We start from the raw sequence: 25,372 nt of genomic DNA, 5'->3' as shown, positions 1-25,372 counted from the left end.
AATGATCAGCTGATTCAAAAAACATCAACAATTTCCAGAATTTAAAACCCTGAATCATGACAGGACACTGGTGGAATTCAGGTATTTCTGATACATGGACTACTCTCACCAAATGTGAGGTTGAACTGTAAGCCTTGTGTACATTCTACTTCACAAGTAAATCAGTCAGATATGTTAAGCCTATAGGCTGAGGATGATGCCCCAACATTGCGGAGAAACCTCCGGTGACTGTCCAGGCAGCTGGCTGTTTCTGTCAACTCACAATTGTTTTGGAATCCACTTGCATGTACTTCCTGTTATTTTAGGTAATATTATTTCATTCTTGGGTCTCTGAAGGAGTTGAAGATTAGATAGTTATAGTTATAGTTTGTTATAGATTATATAGTTATAGTTTTCCTTGTTAATAATTTCAGAAAAGAAACTCACTAAAGAGGTGTAAGTGTTTAAATTTGAAAGACATTATAAGATAGTTCTGTTAGTAATATAAGTTAGGATAGAAAGTAAATCAGATACATTTTGGATTTACCAGACTAGGATAGATGATGGAATACTTTCTCTGAATTTCTCAAATGCAAATGGACTAGACATTGTTTAGTTATTTATTGCTTGTATATATTGTATATAGTTATTGCACTTATTGTATATAGTTTTTCTTATATTAGTTATAACTTTTTTCCTTTTTTATTAGAATAGAAGGGGGAAATATGGTGATATTTTATTTGTGCTGAAATGTAATTTTATTTGTATGTTAATAAATAAAGTTGCCTGGAGATCAGAGGTCATAGACATTAAGCAGAAGTCTGGAAGTGGTAACACATGCCCTTAATCTGATCACATGGCAGGCAGTTACTCTGTGTGTTCAAGGACACAGCTAGCATGGTGACACATGCCTTTAATCCCAATACCAACATAGAGACATGGAGGTCTGTACAGACAAGCAGTGACAAGGAAGTCAAGTGGTTGGGTTTAGAGCCAATGAAAAGGCAGAACAGAAAGGTAATAAAAAGACAGGACACAGGAAGAAGGTCTCTTTCTCAGGGGAAGGATAGCAGTGAGTGGTAATATAAGGTGATCTTAGCTTTTGGCTACTGCTCTGATCTCTGGGCTTTTAACTCTTTATTTGTCTCTGTGTTTCTTACTTAATAAGACCGTTTAGAATTTTGTCTACACACATTCATTAACTATGTGGAGGTTGTAGTGGCCTTTAATCACAGCACTCTGGAGGCAAAGGTAAGTGGGTCTCTATGAGTTCAAGTTCAGTCTGGTCTACAAAGTCAGTTCTAGGACAGCCAGAGCTGTTACACAGAGAAACCCTGTCTGGAAAAACAACAAAGAAGAAAAAAAAAACAAAAAAAAAATGCGGAGGAATTATTGACCTTAGTAACTACTGTAATGATTTCCAGACCATGTTAACTAGGAGCCACCTTATGTCCTGTTCACTTTGCCCATTATTATGTTCTAATTCAAGTCCTATGTACTTTTTAGTTAAATATCCAAATACAAGGAGAATGAAGACTAAATAAATACAATAAACTAAGCTAATCAGTCTCTCTGCCTTGAGGCACCAAAAAGGTGTTCTGAACAAGTTGTGAATGAAGCAGGCAGCTGGGAATTAGTATCACTTCAGAACTCATGGCCTAACCTTTCTTTCCTTAAACCATTAGTCCTCACCTTTCCTAATGATGCAATCCTTTAATACAGTTCATCATGCTGTGGTGAACCCTAACCATAAAGTTACTTTTCTTGCTTCTTCATAGCTATAATTTACTGCTGTTAAAAATCATAATGTAAAGCCGGGCGGTGGTGGCGCACGCCTTTAATCCCAGCACTTGGGAGGCAGAGCCAGGTGGATCTCTGCGAGTTCAAGGCCAGCCTGGGCTACCGAGTGAGTTCCAGGAAAGGCGCAAAGCTACACAGAGAAACCCTGTCTCGAAAAACAAACAAAAAAAAAAAAACCATAATGTAAATATCTGAATGAAGGATATCTCATATGCAAACCCTATGTAAGGGTCATTCAAACCCCAAGGAGTTTGACCAATAGATTGGAAACCACTGTATTAAATGTACATACCATTTCATGGCAGGATTCCCAGTAAAATTGGCATGAGCCTCCCACTCTTTTTTACTACAGTCTGATCACACTTGAATAGAAATTCTTTAGGCATCCGACTATGGACATTGTGATTACAAATAGAAACTATCATGTGGATTTTTTCTTTTATGTTATTTTTTTATAATTTCACACAAGTATATGACACATTTTTATTACACTCAGATCTCAGATTCTCTTTTTCCATCCATCTCCCAAGAATTATAAAATTTACTTCCCAATACACTCTCCCGCTTCATGTCTCATGTTTTTGAGCTCACTAGATTTAACCAGGGTTACACACATGATCATGTGTATGAAGTGATCCCTGGAGCAAAGGTAATCACCAATGGCTAAGCCACTCAAGACAATAACTCCCAATGCTCCAGCAGCTATCAACTGCCAATGCCTTCCTAGAGAGTACCTAGTCCCTATGAGACCCTCCTCCATCTATGACTAAATGCTTACAATCCCGGTGTTGTCCAGGTCTTGCAAAGGCAGTCATATGTCCCTTTCTTCCTGTTGGAAAGAAGAGTAAGTGTGATCTGTGGTGATATTTTATTTGTGTGTTAATAAATAAAGCTTGCTAGAGATCAGGAGAAAAAGACCAGCCATTTTAAGTAAACAAAGAAATCAGGCAGCAGACACCCTTAATCCCTTAGCAGGCAGGATCTCTGTGTATTCAGGCCACACTACGGAACACAGCCAAGTTTGGTGGCACACACCTTTAACCCCAGTACCAACCGTAGAGACCTGGAGGTCTGTACAGACAGAAAGTGACATAGCTATGCAGGAAAAAGTGAGGTAGCTGTAATAAGAGCCATTGAGAGGACAGAAAAGCAAGGCATATTCAGGAATATGCATAGACAGGAAGTCATTCTCTTGGGAATGTGCAGAGTTGGTGAGGTGAGGTTAGCTGGTGGCTTTCCGTATTTCCCTGATCTCTCTAAGGTATAACCCAATTTTCTGGCTCTGTGTTTTTTATTTAATAAGACCATTTATAAATTTGTTTGCAAGTGCCATAGTTTTGGGGAGTACCTATTCCAAGACTACACCTATGGTATGTCAAAAAATCCATAATGTCAACAAGAACTAACCTTCTATCTGAGGGGTGTTAGGCAAGAAACACATGCATTTTGATGCTAACTTTCTCTTTTAATTCATCTTGAAGAAAAATCTTCTCTCCTTTTTTTTGTTATACAGTTCTATATATTCCAAACAGAAAGCTTACATTTGAGGGTCACATTACATTTATTCATTAAACAATAAGAAGAGTCAATCTGATAACACATGTGAAATCACATGGTTTTTCTTGGACTTGGAATGTTACACTGCTTATAACAATACTAATGTTTGGCTGTCAGCCAAACTCCCTGGTAAGCCAGCAGGATGCACATAGCACTCAAGTGTTCCACATTTTTTTTTATTTTGCAATACAATTCAGTTCTACATATCAGCCACGGATTCCCTTGTTCTCCCCACTCCCGTCCCCCTCACCTTCCCCCCAGCCCCCCCCCCCATTCCCATCTCCTCCAGGGCAAAGCCTTCCCCACAGACTGAGATCAACCTGGTAGACTCAGTCCAGGTAGGTCCAGTCCCCTCCTCCCAGGCCAAGCCAAGCAATCCTGCATAGGCCCCAGGTTTCAAACAGCCAACTCATGCAATGAGCACAGGACCCGGTCCCACTGCCTGGATGCCTCCCAAACAGATCAAGCCAATCAACTGTCTCACCCATTCAGAGGGCCTGATCCAGTGGGGACCCCTCAGCCATTGGTTCATAGTTCATGTGTTTCCATTCATTTGGCTATTTGTCCCTGTGCTTTATCCAACCTGTGGGGCGTTTACCCAACCACCCCCACAGTTCCCCAGAGTTTTCTTGAGTGTGAGCAGCAGGAAATATTAGATAGAAGGATTTATTGCGGAGAATCTTGCAGAGATAAACAGATAGAAAATAAAGGATAGCCTCGAGAGGACCTGGAAACTTTTCCAACGGGCCCCGACTGTCTCTGCCCCAGGGTTTTTATAGAGACTCCAGGGGGCGAAGCAAAAGCCCTCCTCCCCCAGCACAGCCAAGTGCAGGCCATCTCAGACACCTGCACTCAGGCCCGTGGTCCTAATTATCCTCTATGTTGACCTGCTGGGTAAATCCACGAGGAACCCAAGAACGGGTTCCCACAGGTCCCCCTTTCTTAATATATAAAAATAACTATTAATGGCTTACAGCAATCTACATAGCTGTTACACCTCCCAATATGGGAGTAGAGGATGATAAAGATGGTATTTCTCTTTTGAATTAGGTCCATCGTGACTACAGCAGTCTTAGCTGCCTCAAGCCCTTTCTAAACCAAAAACTCTTAAGGCGACTACAAACTTAAAGAATCCCTTAGCTTCATCATTACCATTAACAGGTTAATATAAATATTGCTATACATAGTCACAATTCTCAGTCTTATAACTCAAAGCAAACTCTTAACAGAACCATTTGAATTAGCATATATGGTGCTATATATAGTTAACAATTTTCTCCATCTTACAACTTTAACTCAATCATTTGAATTTTCTTGCTAACAGAACATAGGGAAAAACTTCAGTGTATTCACATCAAACTTAAATATTTCCTTAACTCCACAAAACCAGGGTGCATTAATATCAATAGGTTTCTGCAAACAATTCAATCTCATAACTCCTCCTTTTCTTTATAATTTTTTTTTAAAAATCTCAAACCTAGTTAGAGGAACCCAAACTTATACAATTCCTACAAACCCATATTGAAAAGCAATATTTTCAATCTAACCATTAACACTTTGAAAACTTTTAGCAAAACATCCAAAAGCAGTTTCTTAATAAAACTCTTTACACACTTTAAAAGTAGTCTCTTAGTATACCCCATTTGCATTTCTTACTAATAAAACATGACATTAATCCACTCAAACAACTTTTGAAATTAGACTAAGGAATATTAACTCTCCCCCTTTTCTTTATAATTTAAGAACTCTCAAGCCTAATTAGAAAATCCAGCCGGGCGGTGGTGGCGCACGCCTTTAATCCCAGCACTCGGGAGGCAGAGCCAGGCGGATCTCTGTGAGTTCGAGGCCAGCCTGGTCTCCAAAGCGAGTTCCAGGAAAGGCGCAAAGCTACAGAGAAACCCTGTCTCGAAAAACCAAAAAAAAAAAAAAAAAAAAAAAAATCCAAACTTTTCCATTTAAACAGTTCCATTTGTAACACAAAACCAGTTCTGTAAGTAATTCCATTTTTACATAAACAGTTTCATAAAACAAGTCATGAATCACCAGTTAACAAAGCATACACAAAACTGCATCTTGATTCCAGGTAGAAATAAATTTCTTCATTTAATCAGTTCCATTTTTAACCCAATTCCAGCAAACATTTCTAGGTCATTACTATGAATAAACTCAAAATTGTCCCATTGCAATGAAATCTCTATTGTTTATTTCATTTCTTAAGTCTTAAAATTCAAATGATAAATTTTGGTATCAGTCTTCCAAATATTAATAAATCCATAAAAATTTTTGTAGTTTTCTCATTTTAAGTTCAAAAAGTTCAAAAAGGTAAATTTTGGTATCAGGCTTTCACTTTCAAATATGAAGAGACGTTTTACAACCAAAACTTTTTGCTGTTAACAATTTTAGTTCAAGCAAGCATCTGTGCAACTTTTATTCTCAAACCAGAGACCTTTTTAGGTATAGTAGTATTCTAAACCGCACCGTTTTTGATATTAGCTCAGGTTTTTCTGTGTTGCGTCGATTTTCCACAGATCTCAGCTGCGGATGCCTTGTGCTGGTTCTGGCGTCTGCCATTCTTAGCTTCTTAGTGGCTTCTGGAACTTTTGGAAACCGCTTAGACTGCCTGCTTTGCAGTCTGCTAGGACACTAACTTCTGTATCTCAGGTTTTTTCACCATATACATTAAGCATAGATTCACACTTAACATTTACACTTTTTAAACTCACATATAACATTTTTTGCCTTGCAAAGCATTTAGACTCACATTCAACATTTACACTTTTTTACAAACTCACATAACATCTACTTATTTTTACTCCTTAAGGAAACTCTAGAACTACTTTAGCAAATATATTTCTTATTACTTATATACTTATATTCATTCCATCTTATTTCTTATTTAAACTTACATTTACAACTAGCATCTTTACTTCTTGCAAGCTTATTACTACATGTCTTAAGACTACCTTAGATATTTCTTGCAAGCTTATATTCTTAAAGGAACTCTATAGATCTATTTTACAAACTTATATAGGGCTACCATTAGCATATATTTTACTTAGCAAACACCTAAAGATTTCTTTAACACAGATCTAACAAGACAGAATAACTTCTACAAACTCACATCTTATTTTCATCTTTTTCTATTTCTTACTCTTAATTATTATCATTATCTCTATTAGATTCTCTTAACTAGACAGGAAGTACGTATATCACTTCTAAAGTTTAGAAGCTATAGTCAGCTTTGCTATACAACACTGGAATTTAGTGAGTGTTGTTATAGAATTGTGATAGTTGTTGCTAGGGGACTGTAACCTTCCCAGGATGACACCACACTCCAAAGTTGCCAGTTCTCTCAGCCGTTCCGGAACCGGCAGAGATGCACTGTCAGCGGTAAACGGTTTTTAACTAGAGGCTGTCCCTTCACCCAAATTCATAGTAGTTCCCCTAAGTGCTTCAATTCAGACAAACGTTTCTATTACAGCAGTACTTTTGGTTTGTTCTACGGAAAAACTTCAATTCACACTGAGGGTGAAATTACCGTATTTAGCTGTTGTAAAGTTCTTTGCCAAACACTGCACAGCTATTAGGTGATATAAAGTGTCTTTCTAAAGGAGCTAGTAAAGTCACAAGTGGCACAGCTCTGAACTGTATTTAGTATTTTCACTTCATTAGCTTTTACTCCTGATGTTATTAGCAGCTGTAATACTTAGCATTGATTTTTTATAAGGAACTTTCAGGTGAAGCAACTCTTTTGTAAGACAGCTAGATTATCTGAAGTTTGTTTCCCATCTATAAAGCAGTCATTTCTTTTTGAATGCCTGTTTCTTATCCCCTTAATTAGATTTGCAAAGGAATCACTCATTGCAGGCTGTTTGTTCAAGAGGTAAAGAATTTTTTTAATTTCAACATAAGTTTCTTCATATCTAAGACAATGTTCAGTGTATAAACTGCTTTCCCTTGCTTTCTTAAGGATTTTAAAGTGGCTTGTTTGCTCTTAAAGGTAGCTTTTTGTCTTCCAACTACTGTAAAAACTTTGCAAAGCTATTAGGGTAAATAAGGCATTTTACCAAAGGAGCCCCAAACCACGAAGCACCTAGCTCCGTATCCTTTCAATTTTTCATTGGAAGTGACACTTAGACGATTTTCCTCCTTATTCTTTTAAAAGCTGTATTTTAAGTTTACCAGGAATGTATTTTTGAGCTGACAAAAAGTGTTTCAGGGCAATGTTGCCATCTTTAGCGGAAAAACTACCTTTCCCAGAATGCATTTCCCTTATATCAGTCCATAATATCAGTCCCTTATATCAGTCCTTTATATCAGTTTTTTCCCATAGTTCTTTTTGGGTCTGAGAGTCAACTAATTCTTTCACCAGACTTGCTTACAAATTCTTGCCTGGGAGGTTTGAACAAAGTTTTTTGCTTTTGCAACGGGAGATTTGAACAAGCATTTTACATTTTCAACTATGGCACATTGGGAGATTTCTATTCTCTCCTCAGCTGGCTTCAACAGGTGTCTCTCCTTCATTTGACACTGGCCCCAAATCAGAACTGCACCTGCCTCATTAGCACGCATTGAGGCTGGCATTTCTGATAGCAACTTTCCTTGGGGCTCGTGTTTGTCTTAGCCAGTCAGTGAAAAACAAGATCATTTACAACAGCTTTTCCATAGCTCTTTCAGAGAGATTTTCTCCCACTGATCTGTCTCATTTTGCTTGTTCCTTCCTTCCCCAGATGCAGAGCTTCAGGTATCTGTCTGTGGCTCTGTACCTCTGCTAGTTGCCTTTGGAGGTAGGGGCTTTTTTTCTCCCCCCGAATCTGCCTCAAATTCTAGCAGCTTTTTCAGGTCACATATTTTCTGGGGAGGATTATGTCCCTTCTGTTTCTTCGGAGTCTTTTTCCCAGACAGTTCCCAGTTTGGTCTCAATTTATCCCCTCTACCCCAGAAACAGTTTCTGACACTACAGTGACAGCTTTTTTGCTTCTGAAGGTAGGGCTTTTTTGTCCATTTGTTTTTGGGGTCTGCGTGGTTTGCGTACAGACTGAAAATCTAACAAGGGAGGTTTTTGCCATTTCTAAACTCCCATTAGGACAGACAGGTGCTTTGCTTCATCAGGCCTTCACCTGGCCCAGTCCCCCAGTGGGTTAGGTTTGCTTGTCTGGGTGCTTAAGGACAGAGCTTATGCCAGAGGCAATCAGGGCTACACTCCCTCATCTCAGGGAGTCAGTTGAAACAAAGTTTTTCTCAAAGAGGTGCTTTCTCTGACAGAAAAGAAAGCTTTGCTCCTGGATAGTTCCGTCCTGCCCTGGCTGGGCTTTTTCCCAGACAGCATTCTGACTCAGCAGCACAACTGCTTCAGACACAGTTCAGCTTTACTGTTTTCCCAGAAAGGTCCTTTCTCTGATAGGAAAGCTTTTTCTCAGTTTTCTTTTTGCAGCTGTGGACCTATCAACCCGGGACTTGTAGGAAAGCAGACAACTGTGCCGTTCCCACTGGCTTTAGTTTTGTTTGTTCATTAGCAACCTTCCCCTGGGTCCTGCACCTTCCTGCCTCAGCTCTGTGCTCCTGGAAGTTTACAACTGCAGGAACCCTAGTATCCCCGAAATGCACCCCAACTCAGAGACGCTGGCCAGTCACCTCTGGGTTTTTGGAAGCGAGGATACAATGCTAACAGTTTGCATTGCTTCAGGGGATCTTTGCATTAGGATGATTAGGAACACCTTTTCATTCTGAAATGCTCACCCAGAAACAAAACCCTTGATGCCTCAGCTCGGTTGTAACTGAAAAGCTTGGCTTTTTTGCTTTTCTCAGGTAAAGTTTCCTGCCCTTTTGGGCTCTCTGTAGCTCTTTACCCACACTCTCCCAAGCGTTTCCCTCAGGGTACTCTGACCCACTGTCTTTTACTGGCTTGAAGAGACAGAGCTTAGTAGAGGTTTTTAGGAACTTGTCCCTGCCTCCTGCATTGCAGGGAGGATTTTTAAAGCTTGAAAGAGAACTTAGAGAGGTTTTGCTGTCTTAAGAGGTTTGTTGTTTTCCCTTAGAGCTAATCACAGGTGGTCCCCATACTAATATCTTCAGTTGATTCTAATTTTTGTCCTGAGAGAGAAAGTTAAAGACTTTAATTTTTAAGTTTGAGAGCTTTTAGTTTGAGAAAGATTAAGGCTTTTTAGAGAGATTTTTCCCCCCAAGTTTTCCAAGAAAAGCTTTATAGTTTGAGAAAGATTTTTTTCCCCCAGAGAGAAAGACCAACTTTTCCAAAAACTTCTCAACTTTAAACTTTGACTTCTTACACCCCCATTTTTGCCTCAGGGAGAAAACACTTTCTCCTGCCGCTTAGACTTAGCATTTCAGCTGTTGCCAGGTCAAAAGCTTCCATAGGAAACTTTTTCTTCCCCATAAGCTCAGAGAAGAGCTTTTTTTACTACCCATAAAGCCCAAAGAAAGATTTTTCCCCAGTTTGCATTCATAGCCCCCAAAGTTAGAAAATTGAAGAGTTTTTCTGTCTAGTTGCCTTATTTTTTCCTACACAATCTTACACTTCTAAGTTTTTCCTTCACTATATTACTATTCTATGCCTTATTTTTCACAGATAGAAATTGAGAAGGGGATAGAAGATAGAAAATTTTGACAGAAGAGAATTTCGCTACAGCATCGGACATTCTTCCAGTCCGCTTTCCTTTTCTCTCGAGGATAAAACCCCTGCCTCTCAATATATATAAAAAATATATATTTTCCATAATACCAGCATGCCTTATCCACTGGCAGGGCTGAACTCAGCACTTTCGCCAAAAACTCTGTAATAAAACTATTATTTTCCTTTATCTTTAGTCCTTATTACTTTGTCTTTAGTCCCTGTTCATTTGTCTTTAGTCCCCCCTTTTTTAGTCCCCCCTTATTTCTTTAGTCCCCTTTTTTTCTTTTTTCTTTAGTCCCTGTTCATGGTGCCATTCTGTGGGGGCGTTTACCCAACCACCCCCACAGTTCCCCAGAGTTTTCTTGAGTGTGAGCAGCAGGAAATATTAGATAGAAGGATTTATTGCGGAGAATCTTGCAGAGATAAACAGATAGAAAATAAAGGATAGCCTCGAGAGGACCTGGAAACTTTTCCAACGGGCCCCGACTGTCTCTGCCCCAGGGTTTTTATAGAGACTCCAGGGGGTGAAGCAAAAGCCCTCCTCCCCCAGCACAGCCAAGTGCAGGCCATCTCAGACACCTGCACTCAGGCCCGTGGTCCTAATTATCCTCTATGTTGACCTGCTGGGTAAATCCACGAGGAACCCGAGAACGGGCTCCCACACCAACCTTGGTCTCAACAATTCTCGCTCATATAAACCCTCCTCATTCTTGCTAATTGGACTCTCAGAGATCCACCCAGGGCCTAGTCATGGATCTCTGCATCCAGATCCCTCAGTAGTTGGATGAGGTTTCTAGCACGACAATTAGGGTGTTTGGCCATCCCATCACCAGAGTAGGTCAGTTTGGGCTGTCTCTCGACCATTGCCAGCAGTCTGTTGTGTGGGTATCTTTGTGGATTTCTGTGGGCCTCTCTAGCACTTTGCTTCTTCCTATTCTCATGTGGTCTTCATTTACCATGGTCTCCTATTCCTTGGTCTCCCTCTCTGTTCTTGATCCAGCTGGGATCTCCCACTCCCCCAAGCTCTCTTTCCCTCGACCCTTGCCTTTCACTACCCCCACTCATGTCCAGGCTGTTCATGTAGATCTCATTCCATTTCTCTGTCATTGGGCGATCCCTGTGTCTTTCTTGGGGTCCTATTTTCCAGGTAGCCTCCCTGGTGATGTGAGTAGCAGACAAGTCATCCTTGTTCCGCATCTAGTATCCTGCTATGAGTGAGTACATACCTTGTTTGTCTTTCTGAGTCTGGGTTACCTCACTCAGGATGATTTTTTCTAGATCCATCCATTTGTCTACAAACCTCATGATGTCATTGTTTTTCTCTGCTGAGTAGTATTCCATTGTGTATATGTACCACATTTTGTTTATCCATTCTTCAGTTGAAGGGCATCTAGGTTGTTTCCATGTTCTGGCTATTACAAACAATGCTGATATGAACATAGCTGAACAAGTGCTCTTATGGTGTGGTTGAGCATTCCTTGGGTATATGCCCAAGAGTGGTATAGCTGGATCTTGGGGGAGATGGATTCCCAATTTTCTAAAAAAGCTCCATATTGATTTCCAAAGTGGTTGTACAAGCTTGCATTCCCACCAGCAGTGGAGGAGAGTTCCCCTAGCTCCACATCCTCTCCAGCATAAGGTGTCTTCAGTGTTTTTGATCTTAGCCATTCTGACAGGCGTAAGGTGGTATCTCAGAGTTGTTTTGATTTGCATTTCCCTGATAATTAGGGATGTTGAGCAATTCCTTAAATGTCTTTCGGCCATTTGAGTTTCCTCTGTTGAGAATTCTCTGTTTAGTTCTATAGCCCATTTCTTAATTGGACTGTTGGGCATTTTGATGTCTAATTTCTTGAGTTCCTTATATATTCTGGCTATCAGTCCTCTGTCAGATGTGGGGTTGGTGAAGATCTTTTCCCATTCTGTAGGCTGTCGCTTTGCCTTGTTGACGGTATCCTTTGCTCTACAAAAGCTTCTCAGTTTCAAGAGGTCCCATTGATTGGTTGTTTCTCTCAGCGTCTGTGCTACTGGTGTTCTATTTAGGAAGTGGTCTCCTATGCCAATGCATTCAAGACTACTTCCTACTTTCTCTTCTAGCAGGTTCAGAGTACCTGGATTTATGTTGAGGTCCTTGATCCACTTGGACTTAAGTTTTGTGCACGGTGATATGGATCTATTTGCAACCTTCTACGTGTTGATATCCAGTTTTGCCAGCACCATTTGTTGAAGATGCTTTCTTTTTTCCATTGTGCACTTTTGGATTCTTTGCCAAAAATTATATGTTCATAGGTGTGCGGATTAATGTCAGGGTCTTCAATTCGATTCCATTGGTCCACATGTCGGTTTTTATGCAAGTACCAAGCTGTTTTTATTACTGTAGCTCTATAGTAGAGCTTGAAGTCAGGGATCGTGATGCCTCCAGAGGTTGTGTTATTGTACAGGATTCCTTTGGCTATCCTGGGTTTTTTGTTTTTCCATATGAAGTTGAGTATTATTCTTTCCAGGTCTGTGAAGAATTGTGTTGGTATTTTGATGGGGATTGCATTGAATCTGTAGATTGCTTTTGGTAAGATTGCCATTTTTACTATGTTAGTCTTGCCTATCCATGAGCATGGGAGATCTTTCTATTTTCTGACATCTTCTTCAATTTCTTTTTTCAGGGACTTAAAATTCTTGTCATATAGGTCCTTCACTTGCTTGGTTAGTGTTACCCCAAGGTATTTTATGTCATTTGTGGCTATAGTAAAGGGTGATGTATCTCTGATTTCCTTCTCCGCTTCTTTGTCCATTGTATATAGGAGGGCTACTGATTTTTTTGAGTTGATCTTGTATCCTGCTATGTTGCTGAAGGTGTTTATAGGCTATATCAGTTCCTTGGTGGAATCTTTGGGGTCGCTCAAGTATACTATCATGTCATCTGCAAATAGGGAAAGCTTGACTTCTTCCTTTCCAATTTGTATCCCCTTAATCTCCTTATGTTGTCTTATTGCTCTGGCTAGAACTTCAAGTACTATATTGAATAAGTATGGGGAGAGTGGACAGCCTTGCCTCGTTCCTGATTTTAGTGGAATTGCTTTGAGTTTCTCTCCATTTAATTTGATGTTGGCTGTTGGCTTGCTGTAAATTGCCTTTATTATGTTTAGGTATGTTCCCTGTATTCCTGATTGCTCCAAGACCTTTATCATGAAGGGGTGTTGGATTTTATCAAATGCCTTTTCTGCATCCAGTGAGATGATCATGTTTTTTTTTTCCTTGAGTTTGTTTATATGGTGTATTACACTGATGGACTTTCGTATGTTGAACCACCCTTGCATCCCTGGAATGAATCCTACTTGATCATGGTGGATAATTGCTTTGATGTGTTCTTGGAGTCTGTTTGCCAGTATTTTATTGAGTATTTTTGCATCAATGTTCATGAGGGAGATCGGTCTGTAGTTCTCTTTCTTTGTTGTATCCTTGTTTGGTTTAGGAATCAGCGTAATTGTAGCCTCGTAGAAGGAGTTTGGTAATGTTCCTTCTGTTTCTATTGTGTGGAACAATCTAGAGAGTATTGGTATTAACTCTTCTTTGAAGATCTGGTAGAATTCTGCGCTGAAACCATCTGGTCCTGGGCTTTTTTTGGTTGGGAGACTTTTAATGACTGTTTCTATTTCATTAGGGGTTATTGGACTATTTAAATAGTTTATCTGGTCTTGATTTAACTTAGGTATGTGGTACCTATCCAGAAAGTTATCCATTTCTTTTAGGTTTTCCAGTTTTGTCGAATAGAGGTTTTTGAAGTATGACCTGATGATTCTCTGGATTTCCTCAATGTCTGTTGTTATGTCCCCCTTTTCATTTCTGATTTTGTTGATTTGGATGCTCTCTCTCTGTCTTTTGGTTAGTTTGGATAAGGGCTTGTCTATCTTGTTGATTTTCTCAAAGAACCAACTCTTTGTTTCATTAATTTTTTGTATTGTTCTCTTTGTTTCTATTTTATTGATTTCAGCTCTCACTTTGATAATTTCCTGGTGTCTATTTTTCCTGGGAGACTTTGCTTCTTCTTGATCTAGAGCTTTCAGGTGTGCTGTTAAGTCGCTAGTGTGGGATTTCTCCAACTTATTTATGTGGGCATTTAGTGCTATGAATTTCCCTCTTAGTACTGCTTTCATAGTGTCCCATAAATTTGGATATGTGGTGTCTTCATTTTCATTGATCTCTAGGAAGTCTTTAATTTCTTTCTTTATTTCTTCCTTAACCCATTGGTGATTCAGTTGGGTATTATTCAGTTTCCATGAGATTGTAGGTTTTCTGTAGTTTTTGTTGTTGTTGAAATCCAACTTTAGACCATGGTGGTCTGATAGAACACAGGAGGTTATTCCAATTGTTTTGTATCTGTTTAGATTTGTTTTGTGGCCAAGTATGTGGTCGATTTTAGAGAAGGTTCCGTGGGGTGCTGAGAAGAAGATATATTCTTTTTTGTTAGGATGGAATGTTCTGTAGATATCGTTTAAGTCTATTTGACTCATGACATCAGTTAAGTCCTTTATTTTCCACATTTTTTTGAGGGACAGTGACCTTAAAAGTGTCCCAGGGCCTAAACAATAAACAGTTAGTTGGGTGAACCTTGAGTCTTATATTATAAAACTGAGGTTTAGGAGTTCACGCAGAGTCAGTTGCTCAGAGATTATGTTCAGGGAGTTATGTCTTTAATGTTACCAGCCAGAGTTTTGCAAGTGAAGAACTGGCAATAAAGTTGTTTTATGCCTGACCTGGGGTCAACAACCAGACACCTGTGAGTCTATCCTTGTGCAATTCATTTGTAGGAACAACTGGTCTATTTTGAATTTGCTCTCAGGTCTTTAATCAGCAAATTGTGTAATAAACTGTCTTTGTAGCTGAGAATACTGTTATTTTCCTATGTCAGCCTGAACTATGAAAAAATCCTATTATTATTCCTATTCATCAAAATTATACAGATTAAGAAGAAATCATCTTTAGACAGTCTACCAAATAAATGCCAAAGATTAAGATGTAATCATGAGATTACATGTACACATTACATGAAAATGCATGGTAATGGGGAGTTTCCATGGCTGTTTTTGCACATGAGAAGTTACAGACAGAATCAAGAAGTTTTCAGAGTCTGTGCCCTAGTAAGCCTTGCTTCATAAGGTTTCTCCATCAGAGAATTGCTCATCTGGTAGTTTGACCTTATGAACATAAGTTGTCATCTACTGTAATATGACATAGACCATGGCAGAGCTGGATGTTCATGTATATTCAAGTCATTAAGAATTTAAGAAATTCAGATAAGAGATTGGTAAAGTACTTATTCTTGAAGACAGGCCTTTGTAAATAGAACAGCATTCACTAGTATACTTCAAATTTGCTGGCCACCCCACCACCAAAAACAACTTCTTCTGAAGGTCTGGTAGGGTTATTTCCCTCTAAAACTTCACTGTTCATACCAAATAGAGCACTTGAAAGAAATCTTTGAAAATGTTGAGATCTTCTTCAGAGAATGGATCTCCTTGAAGCTCTTATCACAGAAGTCATCAAAGCAAATGAAAGATTCATAGTCTGGCACTACTTCCATTGGAGCTGTTTTAATGGTGGACACTTGCTGTTTGATTTATTATCATCTATACCTTGCACCCAATTCTTATTTGCCATGATGTAGTGATTTTTAAGTTTGTTCTTGTTTTTTTTTTTTTCAATTTGGCAGGGCAGAGTATCAACCACTAAGCCTTATTATACAGTAGAAGACAGAAAAATCTGCTTTTAATTTTGTAATTTAAACTGCAGTTTCAAACACATTTTAAAATTATAAATATAGACATTCACATATTGTTTTAGGACAGGAAAGAAGGGAAAATAAAATCAAAGAGTATAAATCTGATAATGCTGACTTTTCTGTGAATAAATTGAAGCAAAACATATTTTATTAAATTACACCAGGTACTTCCCATTCTATAGTGTAACTCACACTCTCTAAACTGCACAAACCCTTTGCCTTTTACCTAAATACAACTCAGCCTCACCACCTTCCAGTTTAATAACAGGAGGCTAGTCTGAGGCACTTTTTGTAATAAAGTTCTTTGTTTTCCTGTCTTCCTTGAGGGCATGAGCCACATGAGTTTTCTCATGTGAAAATATTTTGTTACCTGTTCCTGTATCCATTCTTTGTTGCCTAATACTAAAGTGCAATATTTAGTAAAATTCTGAACTACTGGGTTTTGTCTTGTCATTGTAGTGTTTTCTGCTTTTACTTTTAATTTTTTTTGAGTTGGTAATCAAAGAGCACTAGTTAGACTTTTTCTCATGAGGACAAATTCCCAACAACATTTTAGAAGCTATCAATAAATCTTTATTTGTACTTAAGGTTTCAGGAGCTTCAGTCTGGTTCTGTTACAATGGCCGGGTGAACTGCATCCCTCCACTGATGGGAAGAAGCAGAGGGCAAGATTTGGGATCTTTCTCCCACTTTTTCTCTATTCATTCCTCACACTACCACTGATGCCATGGTCTAGGCCCTATTCAAAGACACTCCTCATTGTAAAGACCTGTTTTGCAACACAGCCTTTCCCCTGAGGACCTCTATTTTGCAAGTACTAATTATCTTCATTTACAAATTAATACATAAGCCAAGTGATGCTCTACCTTCATGTGAACATTAAAACCATTTCTGTCCATACCACCCATGAGGAAGAGAATGACAAGAAACATATTCTCCAGTAAAATGATACCTCATTTTAAACATATTAAAATAGACTGGAACAGTCCACACACGTGAAAGCTTTCAATATATGTCAGGAAAACTAAGGCAAAGACTTTCAGATCTGCTCTTGCCGTGAAGAAGAAACAGCATTGAGATGTAAGTGGTATCAGGCCATTTTTATGTCAAGAGATAGAAATGCAAAGAACTTCTGATTCTTCTAGGGACTCTAGCTCACCTTATTTCCACTGTTAACATGACATATTACACTTGTTGTATCATACACTCACCCAATAGTCTATCCAGATCTGACCCTCTATCTTACCTCTGGAGTTGAACTGGTCTTTGAGGCCAGGTCAACCCTTTAGCACTTAGCTTAGCAACATCAAGACCTACAAAAATTTAGATGTGTTTTCAGGAATATAGTTAGCTCCAGAAGTGTCCATATAATCAGATTTTGTTATTTTGACATTTATGTAATGGAATGTAGCCTGTGAAGAGTTTAACTTAGTAGAAAGGGACCAGGGAACCCACCCCATAGCACAGCCTACCTGAACTGTGACTCCTCTGTAGGCCTTATGTACATCCATCTGCCCAGTCTTTTGTTCTTCTAAGTGGATACTGTCTTTCATTTCTATGGCTCCAAGTTTGTGTATCTCACTTTGTCTCAACTCTGATGCCTGGTTCAGTGCATTGACTTTGTGAATTGATTCTGGAGTGGAATACCTTTACATCTGGAATCATTAATATCTCATCTAAATAGACAGTGGATCTCTTCTGGCAACACTTATTAGCCGTAAGAATCAAGGGCGTCAGATACTTTGAACCACTTTAACTCCGCTTGCAGCTGCCTTAGCTAGAATACACATGAGAAAGAGAGAAAAGGATACCAGTGGAATTCAGGTTTATCTGGTACATGAGCTACTCTCACCAATTGTGAGGTTGAACTGTAGGCCTTGTGTACATCCTACTTCACAAATGAGTCTGTCAGATACACTAAGCCTATAAGCTGAAGATGATGCCCCAAGGTTGCAGAGAAACCTCAGGTGACTCTCCAGGCAGCTGTCTGTATCTGTCAACTCACATTTTTTTGGAAGTCACTTGTTTGCACTTCCTGTCTTATTAGATAATATTATTTCCTTCTTGGGTCCCCGAGGGAGCTGAAGATTAGATAGTTATAGTTATAGTGAGTTGAAGATTAGATAGTTATTGTTATAGTCTTCCTTTTTAGGAATTTCAGAAAAGAAACTTACTAAAGAGGTGTAAGTGTATAAATTTGAAAGACATTATAAGATAGTTCTCTGTTAGTAATATAAGTTAGGATAGAAAGTGATTCAGGTACATTACTTACCAAAATAGGATAGATAATGGAATATTTTCTCTGAGTTTCTCAAATGCAAATGGACTAGACATTGTTTAGTTATTTATTGCTTGTATATATTATATATAGTTATTGTACTTATTGTATACAGTTTTTCTTATATTAGTTATAACTTTTTTCCTTTTTTCTTTGATTAGAATAAAAGTGGGAATGTTGTGATATTTTAATTGTGCTGAAATGTGATTTTATTTGTATGTTAATAAATAAAATTTGCCTAGAGATCAGAGGTCACATAGTGAGGTCACATAGCCATTAACGGGAGTCAGGCTGTGGTAGCATATGCCTTTAATCCAATCCCATGGCAGGCAGAGTATCTGTGTGGTCATGGACACAGCCAAGCATGGTGACATGAGCCTTTCATCCTAGTACCAACCATAGAGACCTGGAGGCCTGTATAGACAAACAGTGACAAGGAAGTCAGGTGACTGGGCTTAGAGCCAATGAGAAGGCAGAGCAGGAAGGCAATAAAAACACAAGTTAGATGGGAAGAAATTTAATCTGGGAAAGTAACAGCGGCAAGGTTGTAAGATAAGGTAGTCATGGCTCTTCACTAGTTCTCTGATCCCTTTGGCTATTACCTCTGTATTTGGCTCTGTGCTTCTTAGTTCATAAGACTGTTTAGAAATTTGTCTACAAGATAGCCTTGGGAGAGCCTGGGTCCAAACTTACCAGCCCCTTCTGTCTCCACTAAAGGACTTTTTAAAGGAATGTCAAGGGGTGGAGCAAAAGACCTGCCCCCCTCCCCCCGCACAGAAAAGTGCAGACCATTCCAGACACTTAGTGACCATGCACCTGATCCAGCCATCCCCCAATGCAGCCCTGCTGTATAAAGAAAGCTCAGATATCACTTGAAAACCTTTGTGGGCTCCCACAGGTCCCTCTTCTTAATCTTTTAAAGTGCCTCTCAGGCTTCATCGGATAGACTGAGGTCTCTGTTAGGTCACTCTCTATGATTATTTCTTCTATTACCCATCATGGAGCTATGCTTTTCATCAAGCATACTATGTTTTAGGATGGAAGCTATCAAGAGAAAGTTGCCTGTTCTTGGCTCTCAGCCTCTGACAGTAGGGAGTACTGAGCTTAACTTAGCTCTGGCCCAGGTTCCTATTGAGCTTACAACCTCCACAGGGATCTTCATAGCTGTGACACCTCCCAGAACAACAGTAGAGAATGATAGAGATTGCATATCTTTTCTGGAATGGGTCTTAAGATGTCTATATCAATTTTAGGCATGCCAAGCCATTTTTAAATTAATAAATTCTTGATGAAACTGCACTCAATAAACTATATCCAACTTAAAGACTCCCTTAGCTTTTTGCCAAACTCTTGTTCATTAACCTTAATATAATTCTGGTATAAACATCAACATACATATTTACAATTCTCTTAATTGAACTGTTATCACTATACATATTTACACTTCTTGCAAACTTACATTAAACATTTAGACTTACATTCAATATTTACACCTCACAAACTCACATTGAACATATACTTATTTATACTTCTTACAAGCCTGTATTCATAAGGAAACTCTATAAGACTACCTTAGAAAATATCTAGGAGTGATTTCATAGAAGAACTGTAAAGACTCTTAGCAGAACTAACTTACACTAGAAAGAACCTCTTAGCAGAACTTAGTAGATATACTTTTTACAAGCATATATTCTTAAGGAAACTATATAGGACTACCTTAGCAAATATTCTTCTTAGAACACTTAGAAAGACTCACACAATATCCTTATGCCTAAAGCTTATTCTACCCTAATATAAACTTACATTCTATATGACTACTTTCTTAAAACTATTAGAAAGACTCTCTGAACAAGACAGGAAGTATGCAAATCATTTCTAAAGTTCAGAGTTTAAGACAGCTTTGATACCATTGAGACAGTTGGACAGTTGACAGTTGGAAACAAGAACCTAATTCTGCAACGGATTTCTCTTAACTCTGAGATATAATGAGTGTTGTTGCTAAACAGTACTTTATGTATTCCAGATCTTTTATAAAAACTCTATTAAGAGCTATCTCAATTTACAGCAAACTCAAAAAAGGAAGAAAAGAGATGAGAAGAAAAACCTCCTAAGGAATATTCTGTTTCTGAACTGCTTAGCAGGCAACTCAACAGACAATTTCTCATCAGGAGAAGATAATTGTCTAAGATGGAGTGGTGTTCCAGACCTACAGCTTTCAGCAGGTTCCTCTGTGTACCAAAAAAAAAAAATGTTGAAACTTCACTCAAAACTCCTCAGCAGTCTAGAAGCCTCCTTATTCTTCTACCATCCCCAGACTGCAAGATGGAACTTCAATGTCAGGAAAATTGATTTAGCTGCTTTTTAATCCAGTTCCTCTAGAAGAGTGGCATTGGAGCTGACATTCCTCTGTTCTACACTCATCACCAAACTCTCAGACAATTTTTCCCCTTCTTATTATTTTTTAAAGCTGTATTTGTCATGAGTTCCTTTAATAATTTTGATGTTTCTCATAGATTTTTAATAGCCCAACATATCTGGCAAGATTATTTGTCTACCAAATCTGTTACTATTCAAAGGAGTCAAGAACATAGATGTTGTTTTATGAACCACATTCTTCATTAGCTTACTCTGAGGAAGAACATTTTCATGATTTAGTATTTTCACTTCATTCACTAGCTTCTCACAAATCTCAGTGCATTCACTAAGCAAGCATTCTGATTTAGCATTGTTTTCTTATAGGGAACTTTCAAGTGAGGCAACTCTATTTTGTAAGATGGCTAGATTTTTTTGAGGCTTGATCCCCTCTATAAAGCAGTCATTCCTTTTTGAGTGCCTGCTTCATTGTCCTCTTATTAGATTTGCAAAGGAATCACTCATTGCAGGTCGTTTGTTCAAGAGACAAAGTTTTTTTTTTTTTGCCCATAAGTTTCTTCATATCTAAAATAATATTCTGTGTATGGACTGCTTTCTCTTGCTTTTTAAAGAATTTTAAAGTGGTTTGTTGATAAACAGTATTAGCATTTAATTATCTCCTGTAAGGCAATCTTTTGATCACTTGTTTGATTTTTGGAAGGTAAACCCAAGCTTTGTAGCATCACTTGGAAAAAAAGCAATGTTTTAAACTGAGCACTTGAAAGTTTCTGTCCCAATATGTCAGCCCTTTCTCCATACCGGTTTCCCTATGCTGTCTTGCTTCTATGCACTATATTTCCCAGGATCCATAGCATCATTATGTTTCAGACTACCTTTACTTTAATTCCTTTTGGGTCTGAGCAAACTTCCATTTCTACCTATACGCTTTGTCAAATTTCTGCTTTCAGCATGGGAGGTTTGAACCAAGCCTTTGGCTTTTTCACCACTGGAGACTGAGCGATTTTTGTTCTCCATTAACTGCCCTTGCTAGGTATGTCTCTTTCATCTGATCCTGACTCCAGATCAGAATAGCCCCTGCCTCATTAGCATGCATTGAGGTGGCCATCCCTGATACCAAAATTCCATCAGGGCTTTCTCTTTTGTCCCAGACAGTCAGTGGAAATACTCAAACAAAGCTTTCAGCCCCTTCAGAGAGACTCCCCCACAGACAGCTCCTGGTTTGGTTTCTTTCTATATTGATTGCTTCTGAAGGTAGGGTCTTCTATCTCAATTCAGCCTCAGTTTTTCCCAGCACAGCACTGCTTCTCTTGAAGCTGCCTGATCACTGTAGAAATCTTAGTATCCCCAGAATGCACTCAGACTTAGAGGTGCTGGCTCTCTGGCCCCTTGCTAATTGCTTCTTGGTTGCTGGTTAGAAGCAAAATTCCATGCTAACAGAGAGGGTTTGCGTTGCTTCAGGGAATCTTTGTGCTAGAACAATTATGAGGGAGCTTTTCATTCTGATAGATGCTCACCCAGAACCAAAGTCCCTGATGCCACAGCTCCACTGCAGTCAAAAGGCTCAGCTTTACCTTCTCCTCCTCATCTGCAGCCCCTCCTATCAAGGGAGGCAGATCCCTTGGCTCTTTGCAGCTCTCAGCCTGCACTCTCTCAAGCACTTATGGTTAAGTTCTATCTAACCCCCAGGGGATTCTGACTGCTGCTTCTCCTGGCTTGAAAGAGCGAGCTTAGCACAGAGTTTTGTTGTTTTTTTCTTAGAGTGAACCACAGGTGATTTTCCCATAGATGTCATTAACAGACGAATCTAATTTGGCCCTTATAGGAGAGAAATCTCTGAGAAGCAAAGACCTGAAAGGGCTTTTTAGTTTTTTAGACAGAGAGAGATTGCTAAGTTTTTCCCAAAACTTACATTCTCTAAACGTTGGCTTTCATGGCCAAGAGGAAACTAATTCTTTATCCATATTTGCCTCAGGGGAAATCTCTTTCTTCTACTGCTTAGACTTAGCATTTTAGCTGTTCCCAGGCTAAAAGCTTCCACAAAAATCTTTTCTGCCCATTTTTTCTTATGCTCTGATCTTTCCCAAGGATTTTGTATTCATATCCCCATAGTTAGAAAATTAAGTACCTAGTTTCTGTCTTGTAGATTATCTTATTCTAAATATTTTTTCTTAAGCTACATTACTACACTCTACCTTCCTTAATTTTTCATAAAATTTCAAGAAAAGAAAGAGGGAGAGAGAGAGAGAGAGAGAGAGAGAGAGAGAGAGAGAGAGAGAAAGAAAAGAAAAGGAAAGGAAAGAAAAGAAAGAAACCCAGACAGGCTTATTCAGGCATCTTTCAGCCCCTCATTCATCCTCCCTATAATAAAAGCCCCCACCTTTACATCTACTACAAAGCAAAACCAATCCAAATGCTTCCTGTGGGGCTTTCTCCCCAAGCTTTCACCAAGTCACTGATCCCTGGGTGAGTGCCATTTCAGGGAGACAAGCTCCCTCTTATTCCCTTAGAGTACTCTTGAGCAGAAAGAAATGAGGAATTTGTAGATAGAAGTATAGAGAGAGACAGACAGAAATGACAGGATATCCTAAGGAGGGCCTGGGTCCAAACCCACCAGCCCCTGCTGTCTCTACTAAGGTGCTTTTAAAGGAATTCCAAGGGGTGGAGCAAAAACCTCCCCCCAGCATGGCCAAGTACAGACCATTACAGATGCCTGGTGACCATGCACCTGGTCTAGCCATCCCCTAATGCAGCCCTGCTGTGAAAAGCAAGCTCAAATCTCACTAGGAAGTTTTTGTGGGCTCCCAAAGTGGTGGAACAACCACCATGTAGTTAAATAGAACGTATGACTGTTATTTGGCTAAGGAGACTGCATGACAAAATTCCAGTTCTCATAACTTAGCTAAAGAGACTATAGGACTGTTGTTTGGCTAAGGAAACTGTGACAAAGTCCAGTTTCTGGCTGAGTAGATACAGCCCCACTTCCTCCTTTAGATTTTTACTCAAAAAATAAAATCATTTGTGTAGTGGTTTTAGGATTCACTGACTTGTTCCCTTTTGCCCTCAAATAGTGATGGTCTGAGATGGTCTGGAAAAGGAAATCAGATGAATAAAATTTATTGAAAAAAGTAATATAAAACCATTTGAAAGTAGTAAAAATGATGAAATGCCTGAACAGAATATTCTAATTAGACCACAGAAATAGAGATGAAAATCAAGACAGGAAAAGTACAAAAAAACCCACAAATAAGTTTGGGAACATTTTCTGATTTTTGTAGTGAAAATGTTAATGGTTTTATAGATATAAAATGCAAAGTTGAAAAGTAAGAATCAAGAAAAAGGATATGATTTCATGTTGAGTTAATATTAGAAGATTTTAAAAATAAGAAAGATAGGAATGTTGCAGAAATTATATAGATATATAAATTAGGATATATAGATTTTAAAATAGATTTTAATATAATTTGATAAGAATTTTTTTGGCTTTTTATAAGTTAGGAATTAGCCTTTTAGAGTCTAATAGTCTGGCAGTGACGACATGAAGGAAAGATAAAAAGCCTCTCCTCCCCCGCCTAGTAAAACTTTGTCTACTTGCTTCAGGGGCTGTGATCATTGAATTTTATGATTATGACTTTTTAAGGACATTTTAGTTCATGTTGGGAAAATAGCCACGTATTCGATATTTTTTGAAATGCAAATATAGACTGGTGTAATCATTGTTGTAGGATATAAAAATAAAGTCTGTGGCCCTTGGAAGAGAAAGGTTTACATATATTCTCTCCTATACACTGCCTCCCAAGCACAGTGTCAAATAAAATATTCCTAGAGGCTCAGAAAAGATTCAAACTGCTGTTCAGCACAAGTTCTTTACATCGCCTGCTGCATCCACCCTTCTCCCGTCCTGATCACTGCTGCAGCTGGTCCCCAGCATAAGCGGTGCCTGAACAGCAGACCTGAAGTAGGATAAGTATTAATAAGGTGTTTCTGGTGTGGCGAGAATCCCACAAGGGTACTGCAGACCCCCAGTCAAAGAGTGGGCTGGGTGAGAGTGGCTAATAAGAAAGAATTAATAAAGATCCCCTGGTCATTGAATATGCCTGGGGAGAGTATATAAGAGAAAAGAAAAATAAATATAATGGGACAGGTGGAGTTTAAAGAAAGGAGATTTTTTTGTTGATATTTTAAAACATGCTTTGAAAAAGAAAGGAATAAAAGTCAATGAAAAACAAGTTTGTGAGATTTTACAGTGTGTGCATGAGCTTAGTCCTTGGTTTCCTGATCAAGGCTCCCTAGATATTGATAGTTGGGATAAAGTAGGAGAAGGTATTAGATTGTGGTATGAATCCAATGGACCACAAGGTATGTCTGTAGATGCTTCAGCTTATTGGTCACTAATAAAGCAAGTTTTGGTGCCTATGGAAGTTGGGATTTACCTAAATGTAAAAAATCTACAGAAACCTCTCCTCAAAATAAATTAATTACTCCTCTTTTATTTAAAAATCCATTAGGAAAAGTCATTAATAATGAGAAGAGAAGAGATGAGAAGATTAAGGAGTCTTTTCAAATAGAAAGTGATGGAGATGAAGAGCAAATTAAAAGTTTTAAGGAGGATTGGCCACCTCAGCATCTCCTTTTCAAAGGAAACCTAAAAAGAGGCCAAAAATGGACAAGGAGCCTGTAGGTTTTGCTGCAGCAGTTAGAGAAGCTGACAGAGCAGGGGACATTTGCTCAGGTGTTATCATGTAATATTTGATACAAATGATCAAGAGACGCCTGTGTTGGAGCTCCTTATGCAATTTTACATAGTGAATCCATTGGTTCTTTATATACTTTTGAGACTAACAATGGTTCATTTAAAATACTTTGTTAAGTATTGTGTTCTTTCCAATTGTATTGCTTCTAATGTAACAGATGAGGCTTTTGCTATATTACACCAACCACCTTATGTTTTACTTCCTGTTAATAATACTGGAGATTGGTATGC

The sequence above is a fragment of the Peromyscus californicus genome, unplaced genomic scaffold (genome assembly GCF_007827085.1).
Source record: "Peromyscus californicus insignis strain IS unplaced genomic scaffold, ASM782708v3 Scaffold_19__1_contigs__length_69161282, whole genome shotgun sequence".
Lineage (NCBI taxonomy): Eukaryota > Metazoa > Chordata > Mammalia > Rodentia > Cricetidae > Peromyscus > Peromyscus californicus.
The sequence above is the reverse complement of the archived record's forward strand: the minus strand, read 5'-3'. Positions refer to the sequence as shown.